Raw genomic sequence first — 11,225 nt, 5'->3', positions numbered from 1 at the left:
ATGCAACATTTTACACAAAATTAAATCAGTTGCCTTAAGTGCTGGTCAAATATTTTCAATTGCAAACTACCCAATCTTTTCAAGAAAGTTTAAAGTTTGCTTTTTAAAAGTTACCAGAGAGTATTGTAGTTTTCTGTTACATTGATTTACTTTTTAAATAGTAAAAATGGAGAGTATTTGTTAAGAAAGTGTCAGTTCTTTGGTCAAATTCCAGTCCTTAGTGATTTCAGCACCAATGATTTCACTAGGTAATATGGTACTTCCCCACCACTGCCTCCTTTGCACTGCTCTTCAACACATTGACAAATCTGTCAATTTCACATGCATTCTTTTTTTGATTGTATCACTTTGGTATATATGGTTGTGCCAATTTTCTTCCACATATTGATCTGAGGAAGTGGGTCTGGCCCACGAAAGCTCATCACCTAATAAACCATCTTGTTAGTCTTTAAAGTGCTACATAGTCCTGTCTTTTGTTTCACATTGCCCAGACTAACAGGGCTGCATCTCTATCACTATCCCCTGCTTAGTGTTCAAGTTATGGTAGACCCTAAGGCAGGTCATATTAAGTTCAAGTCTTTTACCTTCTAATCATACAATATGGATAACAACATTTCATTCTCCCAGATCCAAGTCTTAAGTGAATTTCAACCGAAAGAGCCAAAATTGATCTCCTTGACACAGCAAGTGTGTCTACTGATCTCTGTGGCAAAGTAGGTTATCTATATAAATAAGGTCTACTCTCGAGGCCTTTTCCTACAGTTGATTAACAGATGGCCGTATATAGCTCATTCAGACCACTGGCTGATAATAGTCACCCTGACCAGTCATTAACCATAGTCATGGACTCACCCTACTCTCCATTGTCTCTATGATTCTCTGATGACCTGTGACAAAAAAGGAGGGTGGAAAGGGAAACTGAAGGGAGATACCTTTCTAAATTCACCAATCAAAGAGCAGTATTGCCAACCCAGAAATCACAAGGAACACCTACACAAAGTTATGAGAATGGTCTACAAATCATAAGATTTTTTAAAAATAAAACATGCTGGATTTTTATTGACCTTTTGTTCCTTGAGTATTTAGGGTTCGTGTTTTAAAGCTTTCCTCCTTAGCTGTAAGGCCCAGAAGTATAGAGAACTTTTTTAAAATTAAAGCTGAGATTCCTACATAATCAATTGACTCCAGGCCTTTAGAAAAACACCAAGGCTACGTCTAGACTACATCCCCTTTTCAGAAAAGGGATGTAAATTAGACGTATTGCAATTGCTAATGAAGCGGGGATTTAAATCTCCCGCGCTTCATTAGCATAAAAATGGCTGCTGCTTTTTTTCGGCACGGAGCTTTGTCGGAGAAAAGCACCAGTCTAGACGCTGATCTTTCGAAAAATAAAGCCTTTTCCGAAAGATCCCTTTATCCCTTATTTCAAGCAAGAACATATGCAAATAATAGGGTACCGGTTTAGGTTGGATGGATTCCTGGAGTTTTTAATCACTTGATATAATGCTTATGTAACCCCTCCTGTTGGCTAGCCCAGTGTGAGGTTATTCAGCATAGGGGAAGCCTTGTGACTTCTTACACCACTGTGGGGGGCTAGACCAGAGGCTGCTTGGGGTGCTCTGCATTGTGTATTGTGTATGTGTGAGTGCACCTCAGACCAGACCCACTCAGACAAATCACCAGGAACAGGCTTTATTCTGTAAAAAAAAAACATAGAACAGTTCAGCAGCCCCCTCTCTCAGCATGCAGCCTGGGTGCTGTTTCTAGCACAGTCCTTGCTGAGACCCTGCTGGGGGCAGAGGGTACATCCTGGCAGGAACCAGAAAGTTCTCCCAGCATGCCGCAGTTTGTAGTCCACAACTTGTAGTTCCCAGGGCTGCTGCTGAAACACACTGGACCTTGGGCTACACCTAATTCCTGGAGACTCCAGGGCACCCAGGAGGAACAGTCCTGGGGCAGGCCTGGAGGGGAGAAGGTTGGCAAGTGGCTGGCTTTGACTTCCTTTGGTTGCAAACAGTGAACTGGAGCCAATGGAACCCATGAAGCTCCGTGGCTGATGGAGCCATTAAGTAAACAAACTAGAGTGGCCCATTAAGCAGCTCTCTCAAAGTGGGCCCATATAGGGATGTAACTGAATAGTCAATAAACCAATACGCAAAAGCTTATAGGTTAATGCTACAGACATTTCCCTCCACCCACTCTTGCCTTTAAATTTTTTTAGCAGGCTGGCCAACAGCCTAGGTCAGTTCTGGCTTGCACCAGGTCCAGAACCTTCTCCTGCTGTGGCTCTGCATTTAAAGTGTATTAGGAGGCAGGCAGGCAGTCTGCCTGCCTCAGTTCTGTCTCATGCTGGGTCCAGGAGCTCAGACCCACCTTAGACAAGGGCTGCTGCCACCCTGTTATGGTGCCTCTTTATCACAGGGTATGTCTACACTAGCCCCCTACTTCAAAGTAGTGAGGCAAATGAAGCATATCGAAGTTGCAAATGAAGCCTGGAATTTAAATATCCCATGCTTGATTTGCATGTTCCCAGCCAGTCCCCATTTTAGAAATTCACTAGCCCAGAGTAACTGCCCGCATCCACATGTGGCAGTGAAACGGGAGTCCAATTTAAAGCCCCTAATTCAAATTAGCTGGTAAACCTCATTGCAGGAAGAATACCAGCTAATTCAAGTTAGGGCTTTAAATCGGACTCCCGTTTCACTGCCATGTTTAGACACGGGCAGTTACTCCAGGTTAGTGAATTTCTAAAATGGCGACTGGCTGGGAACATAAAATCAAGTGCAGGATATTTAAATCCCGGGCTTGATTTGCAACTTTGGTATGCTTCATTTGCCTCCCTACTTCAGAGTAGGAGGCAAGTGTAGACATACCCAGAGGCCATAGGCGGCAAGTTATATGGGCTCGTGGTGCCCGTGCTCCACCAGTATTCAGAGCCGGGGGCCCTGCTCCACTAATATGGAGCGAGATCTCTCCCCTGGCTCTGCCTGGAGCATGTCCCAGCCCCCACCACTCAGGAGGCTGTGACGAGTGGGGCCAGCTGGCCTCCGCGCTGCGGGGAGGCTCCTTTGCCTCCTGGGGGTGGGGGTCACCCTGTGTGTGAGCTGCTGGTAGGCAGGTCCGCCCCCAGCCACATACCTGCTGCAGGGGAGCACGGTGATGGTGGTGCTGGAGCAGACTGACTTCTCGCCCTACCATGACCCTAGTGATTTCCCAGCCACTCAGGGTTATCTGCCACCTCTCATCTCCAGAAGACTATCAGTTCCCGGTCCTTTCTCCCTGAGAGAGGTTAGTCCCTCCACCCCCCATCTGATCCCCGCTGGCTCCTCAAGGGGGATTATTCCCAAGATGCCCCTGCTCAGTGTTCTTCCTTCCCCAAGGAATTATCACCCCTCCCGTCCCTGTTGCAATCTGCATTGAGATGGGGGAGAAGAGTGTTGGTACAAGAGGGTGGGTTGTAATAGCCACAGGGCTGTCACCCCACTAGGTTTTATATTCGTACTACAGGCGGGGGGGGGGGGAAGTAGGGGGATATATGGCAGAGGTAGGGGCTGCAGTGTGTGTGCCAGGAGGACCCCAGTGTATGAGTATAGACTGATGCTGCAGTAACACGATTAAAACACATTTGTTTAATAATGTAGGAATAAGGGCAATCCTGTATGTGTGGCTTCCACTTGAGTCTGAGCTCACATCTCTATGGCCAGTTGCTGCTGTACATGGTGATCTTTGGATGGGAATTCCACTTTCCTCTCAGTTTTAGAATCCAGGATTACATCTGTTAAATTTCCCTTGACTTTCCTCTGGGGGGGGGGGGAGGGTGTGGAATTGGAGAGGGGCTGATTGGCTATAAACAGATGTCTAGAGAAGGCTTTGAACAAATCTTACTGAGTTAGTTATGAACACACAGTGTCAAACTGCTTTGTTGTCAGTAGTGTAATAATGTTTCTTTTTATTTGCACTGTAGTGGGTGGCTTTTAACAGTGTTACCGAGCTCTGTTTAGAAATGCCATAGAGGAACTTGATATTTTTTGGTACCTGGTTTATGAATACTGTGTGTGTGCCTCAGCTTCCCCTATGCATTTCTTAAGTATCTAGGTGCAGGGATAAGGATGTCTCCAACCTTTTTACACCCAAGATTACTTTTTAAATCTCCTAACAGGCGAAGATCTACCTCCTCGCCCCTTCATTGAAGCCCCGCCCTCTCTATTCTCCTCCTGTCCATCATTTGCTATCCCCAGCCCTTACTTACACACTCTGATAAACAGTTTATTTTTAAATTATGCAATATATAAAATTAAAATCACGTGTTTATAGTTATGAAATAAATGGTCTGTTTTTATTCATGCTATTTAAATCTAAAATGAAGCATTTATAATTATACATTTTGTGGGGACAGAGTTCTGCGGCTGGGGGCAGGGGAGAGGGAACAGGGTGCTGGGAGGGGAGGACGACAGGGTTCTGCAGCAGGGGACAGAGTGCCAGTGGGGACAGGTTTCTGCAGCTGGGGATAGGAATAAAGACAGAGATCTGTGACTGGGGACAGGAGAGTGGGAACAGAGTTCTGTGGCTGGGGACAGGAGAGTGGGAACAGAGTTCGGGGAGTGGGGACAGAGTTCTGTGGCTGGGGACAGGGGAGTGGGGACAGCATTAGGGGAATGGGGAGGGGAGTGGGGACAGAGTTCTGTAGCTGGGGACAGGGGAGTGGGGACAGCATTAGGGGAATGGGGAGGGGAGTGGGGACAGAGTTCTGTAGCTGGGGAGTGGTGGCTGGGGAGTGGGGTGCCAGTGGAGGAAGAGAGTCCCCTGTATCTGCCTCCTCCCAGGATTCCCCTGCCCCCAGAGGGAAACCAGCGCGTGCCTGCCGCGGGGCCAACCCCCCCACCGGCGCAGGGAAGCCCCCCGCACACACACGCCTGCACCAGGGCCAACCCCCCTCGGCGCAGGGAAACCCCGCGCGCACCTCCCCCGGGGCTGACTCACCCCTCCCGTGCAGTACAGGGAGCCAGTGCTCCCTCCTGCAGTACACCCAGCAGAGCAGCTAGTGCTACTTCTGGAATTGCTGGAAGTGGCGCTAAGCTGCAGGACTTCTGTCCATCCCCGGGAAGCCTACACTACCTCCATTTTCACTGGAGGTAGGTAGTGGGGCTTCTCGGGGGTAGGAGGGAAATGGGGGCGGGGCGGACAGGACGCCTCGTGATCGACTGGTAGAAGCCTCGCGATCGACCTGTTGGTGACCACGGTTGTAGAGAGAATGGCTGACACTCTGTCTCCTGGCAACTGATGGCCTAGGCCCCTCTCCTGCAAGGTGCCAACTGAAGGTGTTAGAGAACAAAGAGGTCAGGTGGCCTCCTTGTCCAGAAGAGAGACAAAGGCCAGAGGGGCTGGAGACAGTGTCAGTTTGGAGCTGGCTAGGGAAACAGAGAGGCCCAGAACTTGGGTCTGGGCTCCCCACCCCGAAAGATGGGGTCTGGAGCCTGGGCCGGGGTCGCTGCAAACTGGAAGGCAGAAGGTGGGTAGTAGAGGAAGGGGCTTGTGCTGAGGGGAAAGAGAAGAAAGGGGAAGGTACCAAGGGACCGGGTGCAGGAGAGACAATGAGGGCCAAAGTGGAGACAATGAGGAAAAAAGCAGAAGGGGAGGTGTCAGTGGGAGGGGGACAGGGTGATGCTGGGAGAGGAGGAGGTAAGGGCATTGGGACCTAGAGGGGGAGGGGAAGGTGCTGGGAGAATGTTTGAAAGGAGAGGTAGGCATGAGAAAGGCGGGGATGAAGCAAGGAGGGGATGAGGGCACAGGGGCATAAAGGGAATGGGGGCAGAGAGAGATGAGGGGGTGGACATGGGAGAAAAAGAGGGCAAAGGGTACAGGGTAGTGAGGGAAGGGGGAGGCACCAGGATGGTGCAGGGCTAAGGGAAGGTGCAGGTGCCAGGGAATTCTGGGGGTGAAGCAGAAGGGCAGACTCCTACAGGGGAGGGACCAGCACCAGAGGAGAGAGGCAGGACAGGTGTGTAGAGGGAGGTGTTAGGAGAAGGGATGAGGAGGGGTAGCTCACATTATCAGAGTAGGGCTACTGGAGGAGTGGGCACGGGGGAGAGAAGGGCTGGTGGAGGGGGGCAGGTTGCAGGAGGGCTGAGGGCAGTGAGAAGGGCAGGAGTCAGGATAGCAGGGGGAGGGGGAGGAGTTGGGGGGCAGAAGGCACCAGGGGAGCTGATGGAGCCATGGCAGCAGAGAGAAAAGGTAAAGGTTTATAAGATATTTATTAATAACTTGGGTGCCATGGTAGCACATCCAAACAAGCCACGTGAACTCAGTACTGGTGCACAACACAAAATTCATTCTGCTCATGAGGGGAAACTCTTAGGCTATGTCTACACTGGCGGCTTCTTGTGCAAGAAGTCTTATGCAAGAACACATACACACTGCCATGTGCGAGCTGTGCTTTTGCACAGGAGCATCCATGGCAGTGTGGACGCTCTCTTGCGCAAGAAAGCTCCATTGGCCATTTTAGCCATCGGGGTTTCTTGTGCAAGAAATCCCTGCAGAGCATCCACGCTGCCCTCTTGTGCAAGACCTTCCTACTGTTAGAAAAGAGCATAGCTTTTGAGCAAGACACCCTCTCTTACCATGCCGTACTGTAAATTTCCTTGCGCAAGGAAGGGAACTGTGGATGCTCTGTGGGTTCTTGTGCAAGAATGCCTATACTTGTGCAAGAAGCCACGAGTGTAGACAGCCTTAGAGGGAACACTTCCCCCAGCCTCTCTGCCCCTGAGTTAATGTCACACACATTGGGTTAATGCGATTGCAGGATAGTTACATGAGGGGGGTTTGATGGGGGCCAAACTAATCCCTGTTGGTAGGAGGATGGTGGGAAAAGTCCTTCAAGAGGGGTGACATGACACCTTTTACTTCTGGTCATGTGTCCATCTTGCCCCAAGCATGTTACCTCCAGAGGCCTGGCTAATGGGGGTCAGGAGGTGTGGCTAATGGGGCAACACCAAAAATTATACAAACCTGCAGCCCATGCCAGAGGCAGCAGCACTGGACAAGCAGCAGCCAGTCAACAAGGGGAGCTGGTTTTTAAACTGGCTCCTCTCATGGACCTGCTCCCACCTGACACCCTGCATTAGATGATCATGAAAACATTACTAAGTACTCCACTTAAGAGAGAGGAAACAAAAGGTAGGAATAAACAGTGGTGTGCTCCAGGGTCTGTACTGAGACCAGTGCTGTTCAACTTATTCATAAATGATCTTGAAAAAGGGGTAAATAGTGAGGTGGCAAAATTTCAAGATGACATAAAATTACTCAAAATAGTTAAATCAGAAACTGACTGCAAAGAGTCACAGAGGGATCTCATAAAACTGGGTTCTTAGGCAACCTATGGCAGATGGAATTCAATGTTGATAAATGCAAAGTAATGCACATAGAAAAACATAATCCAACTATACCTATACAATTATTGGATTTAAATTCATTGTTACTGCTCAAGAAAGAGATCTTGGAATCATTGTGGTAGCTCCCTGAAAACATCTGCTCAATGTGCAGCAGCAATCTAAAAAGCTTACAGAATATTGGGAATCATTAGGAAAGGAATAGGTAATAAGACAGAAAATATATTGCCTCTATATAAAGACAATACTGCACAAAAAATCTGGTCATCCCATCTAAAAAACATATATTGATTTTGGAAAAGGTACAGAAAAAGGCAACAGAAATTATTAGGGACAAAGAACAGCTTCCATATGAGGAGAGATTAAAAAGACTGGAACTTCTCATCTTGGAAAACAAATGACTAAACTAAGAGTGACAGGATATGATAGAGGTCTATAAAATCATTTTTTCTGCACCATTTATGAATAAAGAAATGAGATAACTGGCTCTGTAGCTATGGGAAAGTCAGTGGATGTGATATACCTTGACTTTAGCAAAGCTTTTGATGTATGCAGCTTCCTCTTATCATAACTTAAAGCAAGGTAAGGGGTTGGCTGTGCCAGGAAAACAGGATGTGCCTGGAATGGGATTGCTTCTCCTAAAATTATGCAGAAAACAGACAGAATCACCAGGGAAGTGAAAGGGGCTGGTTAAGGGTGTGCCCCTCCCCCATCCTCTGCCCCAGCCAAGAGCCTCCCAAGGCCAGGCGCCCTTTAGGGAGAGAAGGGGGGGGCTGCAACTCTCCTGGGTATGAGGACACATAAAACCATACAGAAAAGAGACATTCACCAGGCAATCCCCCTTCACCCGCAGCTGGGACTGTACCAGGCCCAGCTTCCCACCCTCCAGGTGCTCTTTAGGATGTATAGGAGGAGCTGAAGCTCCCCCCGGGCAACAATTCATATGGGAACATTGTTGGTTGTTCCCCTTCAGCCAGAGCGAGGGTACATTCCTCATTCTGGCTGGGGAGAGCAGGGGACAGATGAACTTGGACTTGGACCTGGACCTACCCCCCCCCCCCCCCCCCACGCCACGCCAGCTCCAACTGCAGCAACCATGGAAAGATGCTTCTCACCTGGCCACAAGCTGCTACTATGGTGAGAGAGAGCTGAAGTAATCCTCTCATCCCTTGGGCAGACTGCATACTCCTCGTCCCTAGCCTCACCCCAGAGCAATGATTCAAAAGAAGAAAAACAAAAATTAATTGAGTTAAGGACCTGAGCAACACAGGCTAAATCTTGTAGTGTGTCTATAAAGCAAATGCTCTAAGATTGGTGAGTATTTAGTTGTCTTTGAAGAACAGTTTCTTAGGTTCCTTAGCAGTGTAGCAGACTCCCATGGAGTCCCATTCTTCCACCAAGATAGCCATACAGCCTCACTCTCTCCTAGACTGAACTTCTGCACTCAGTCTCATTTCACACAATCTCTGTCCACTCCAGTGAATCTAGTTGAGACAGACTGCTCATTAGAGACTTATACATTCTTTAGGGACTAATGCATCCAAGCAACTATTTACAAGGACACCACACCGCCTTTTCAAAAGAGTAGGATTTAGTCGACTGGAACATAGCAGGGAAAGTTCTTAAATTAGCATAGAGAAATACAAGTTAAAGCATAGTCCATTGTGGGCAAACCAACACAATTCACCAACTGAACTGCAGTGAACTCCATGTTAGGTTCTGGTTCTCTCTGATCACTTTAGTCAGCCCCAGGAGAGAGCAGCCAGCTTCCTCCAGAATAGCGCCATCCCAAATTCACAATCCCTCATGCCAGAGCTTCTCACTCTTGCTCATGAGTGTATGGTGATGAGTTGCTGGAGCTTTCACTGTCGCTCTAGATCAGGGGTGGGCAATAACTGTTGACGGGGAACCACTCCAAGACTTTGGTAAGTGGTCAAGGGCTACACTCTTCCATGATATTAATGGAGGAGGTGCAGGGTCTGGGATGGAGGTTGGGTACAGAAGGGAGCTTGGGGTAAAGGATTGGGATGCAGGAAGGGTGTGGGATCTGAGAGGAAGTTTGGGTGAAGGAGGGAGCTGTGACCTGGGGCAGGAGACTGGGGTGCAGGACAGGGTCCAGGGTTGTGACCTGAAGGAGCAGTATAGGATGCATGCAAGGTCTGGGAGGGGGTTGTGACCTGGGGCAAGAATGCAGGAGGAGGTGGAGGGATTTTGGTTGTAACTGAGGGATTGGGGTGCAAGGTCTGGTAGAGGGTTGTGACCTGGAGAAGCAGTGTGGGAGGGGGTGCAGGGTCTGGGAGGGATTATGGGTGCAAGGTGGGGGAGGGGCTGGGATGCCAGAGGCAGGCTCTGGCTAGGAGACACGTACCTGTGCAGCTCTTGGCCAGCAGCCCAGCTGGTTCCTCAGCCAGGGTCCCTGCCTTCTACAGGGGCCATGCGTTCCTGAGTCTGAACACTGTGAGCCTGTAGAAGGGAAAGGAGGGAGCTGCAATATTTTGCTGAGGGAAGAGGCAGCACATGAAGCTTCCCCTCTCCTCCCTCCAGGCTTGCAGCATTCAGAGAGCTGCTCTGCATTCAGTGCAGCGGTGGAGCAGTCAGGGAGTCTGGTGGAGGCCTGCCCTTGCTCTAGATCCCCTGTTGATCAGGGTTAGTTTCAACCAGTCCCTTAGTAATCTCTTCATTCTGCCAGTCTTTTTTATTACTGTTTTTGATTGTTTGGATACGGAGTCTAGCAACTGTAGCTCAACATTAATAAGGTTGGAGGGGGGGAGGGAAGGCATTATGTGGAATATATACAGCAACATCAACGGAAGGAGCTCATTTACACATTTTAGAAGCTTCAGGAGTAGCCGAGTTAGTCTGTACAGGATAAACTTAAAAAACAACAATTAGTCTGGTAGCACATTATAGACTAACAAAACATGTTGATGGTATTTTCTTCATGCCCATGAAAGCTCATGATACTATCTACATGTTTTATTAGTCTATAAAGTGCTACCAGATCATGTGTTGTTTTTTAAGTTTACACATTTCAGTCCTTCACACCATGGAACCTCCCTGCCTTACACTCAAGGTTTTCCTTTTCAGCTTCTGCTGTTCTTTCCCTGAAGACACTAACCTACTGTGGAAAAGTCAGTCATTGCCCATTGGGCTTTGTGCAGCTCAGTAGGCCACAAACATTTTCTGTTATGGGCCCTTAGTTAAATTGTTACTGTCAAATAAAAGTAATTTTGCCATGTCTCCATGCCTGGTACCTGTCAGTTTTGCCCCCATCAGCAGATGAGATTACTTTCAATAAATCAGGTATGTGGGGAGTGATTGGAACATGAGTATACTGCACTCATAAAAAACAAAATAGGAATTAGCAATTGCCAATTTAGCTAATAAAATGAAAAATTACAGAAGATTCTGTTACTACATCCCCTTCAAAATGGTTTGGTACCCACCCCTACTTTTCATCTACTTCTACAGACATAGGGACAGATACTTAAGAGCCCTGCACAGATACAAAATTGGTATCTGCACCCACATCTGCCAAAATGAACTGGATTTGCAGGGCTCTCCAGATACTGCAACTGCATGTACACAGGCAGATTCTTACATACTTGCAGAACTACGGTTATTTCAACAGGAACTCCATACAGACAGGGGAGAGGGGCCTTCCCCCCATGGCAGGATTTTGGATTTTATGATGTATAAATAAATCCATATATTCCCTCCTCATTGAAAAAAACAGAAAAGGCAAAATTAAGGCTGAGATGTTGAATTAATATTCACATCTCTGATGTTAAACAATATTTAGCACCTTTTCAAGTAGACTTATGTGAATAGTTCTATTCA

Source organism: Pelodiscus sinensis, chromosome 10 (genome assembly GCF_049634645.1).
Source record: "Pelodiscus sinensis isolate JC-2024 chromosome 10, ASM4963464v1, whole genome shotgun sequence".
In the NCBI taxonomy this organism is placed as follows: Eukaryota; Metazoa; Chordata; order Testudines; family Trionychidae; genus Pelodiscus; species Pelodiscus sinensis.
This window is presented reverse-complemented; position numbering follows the sequence as displayed.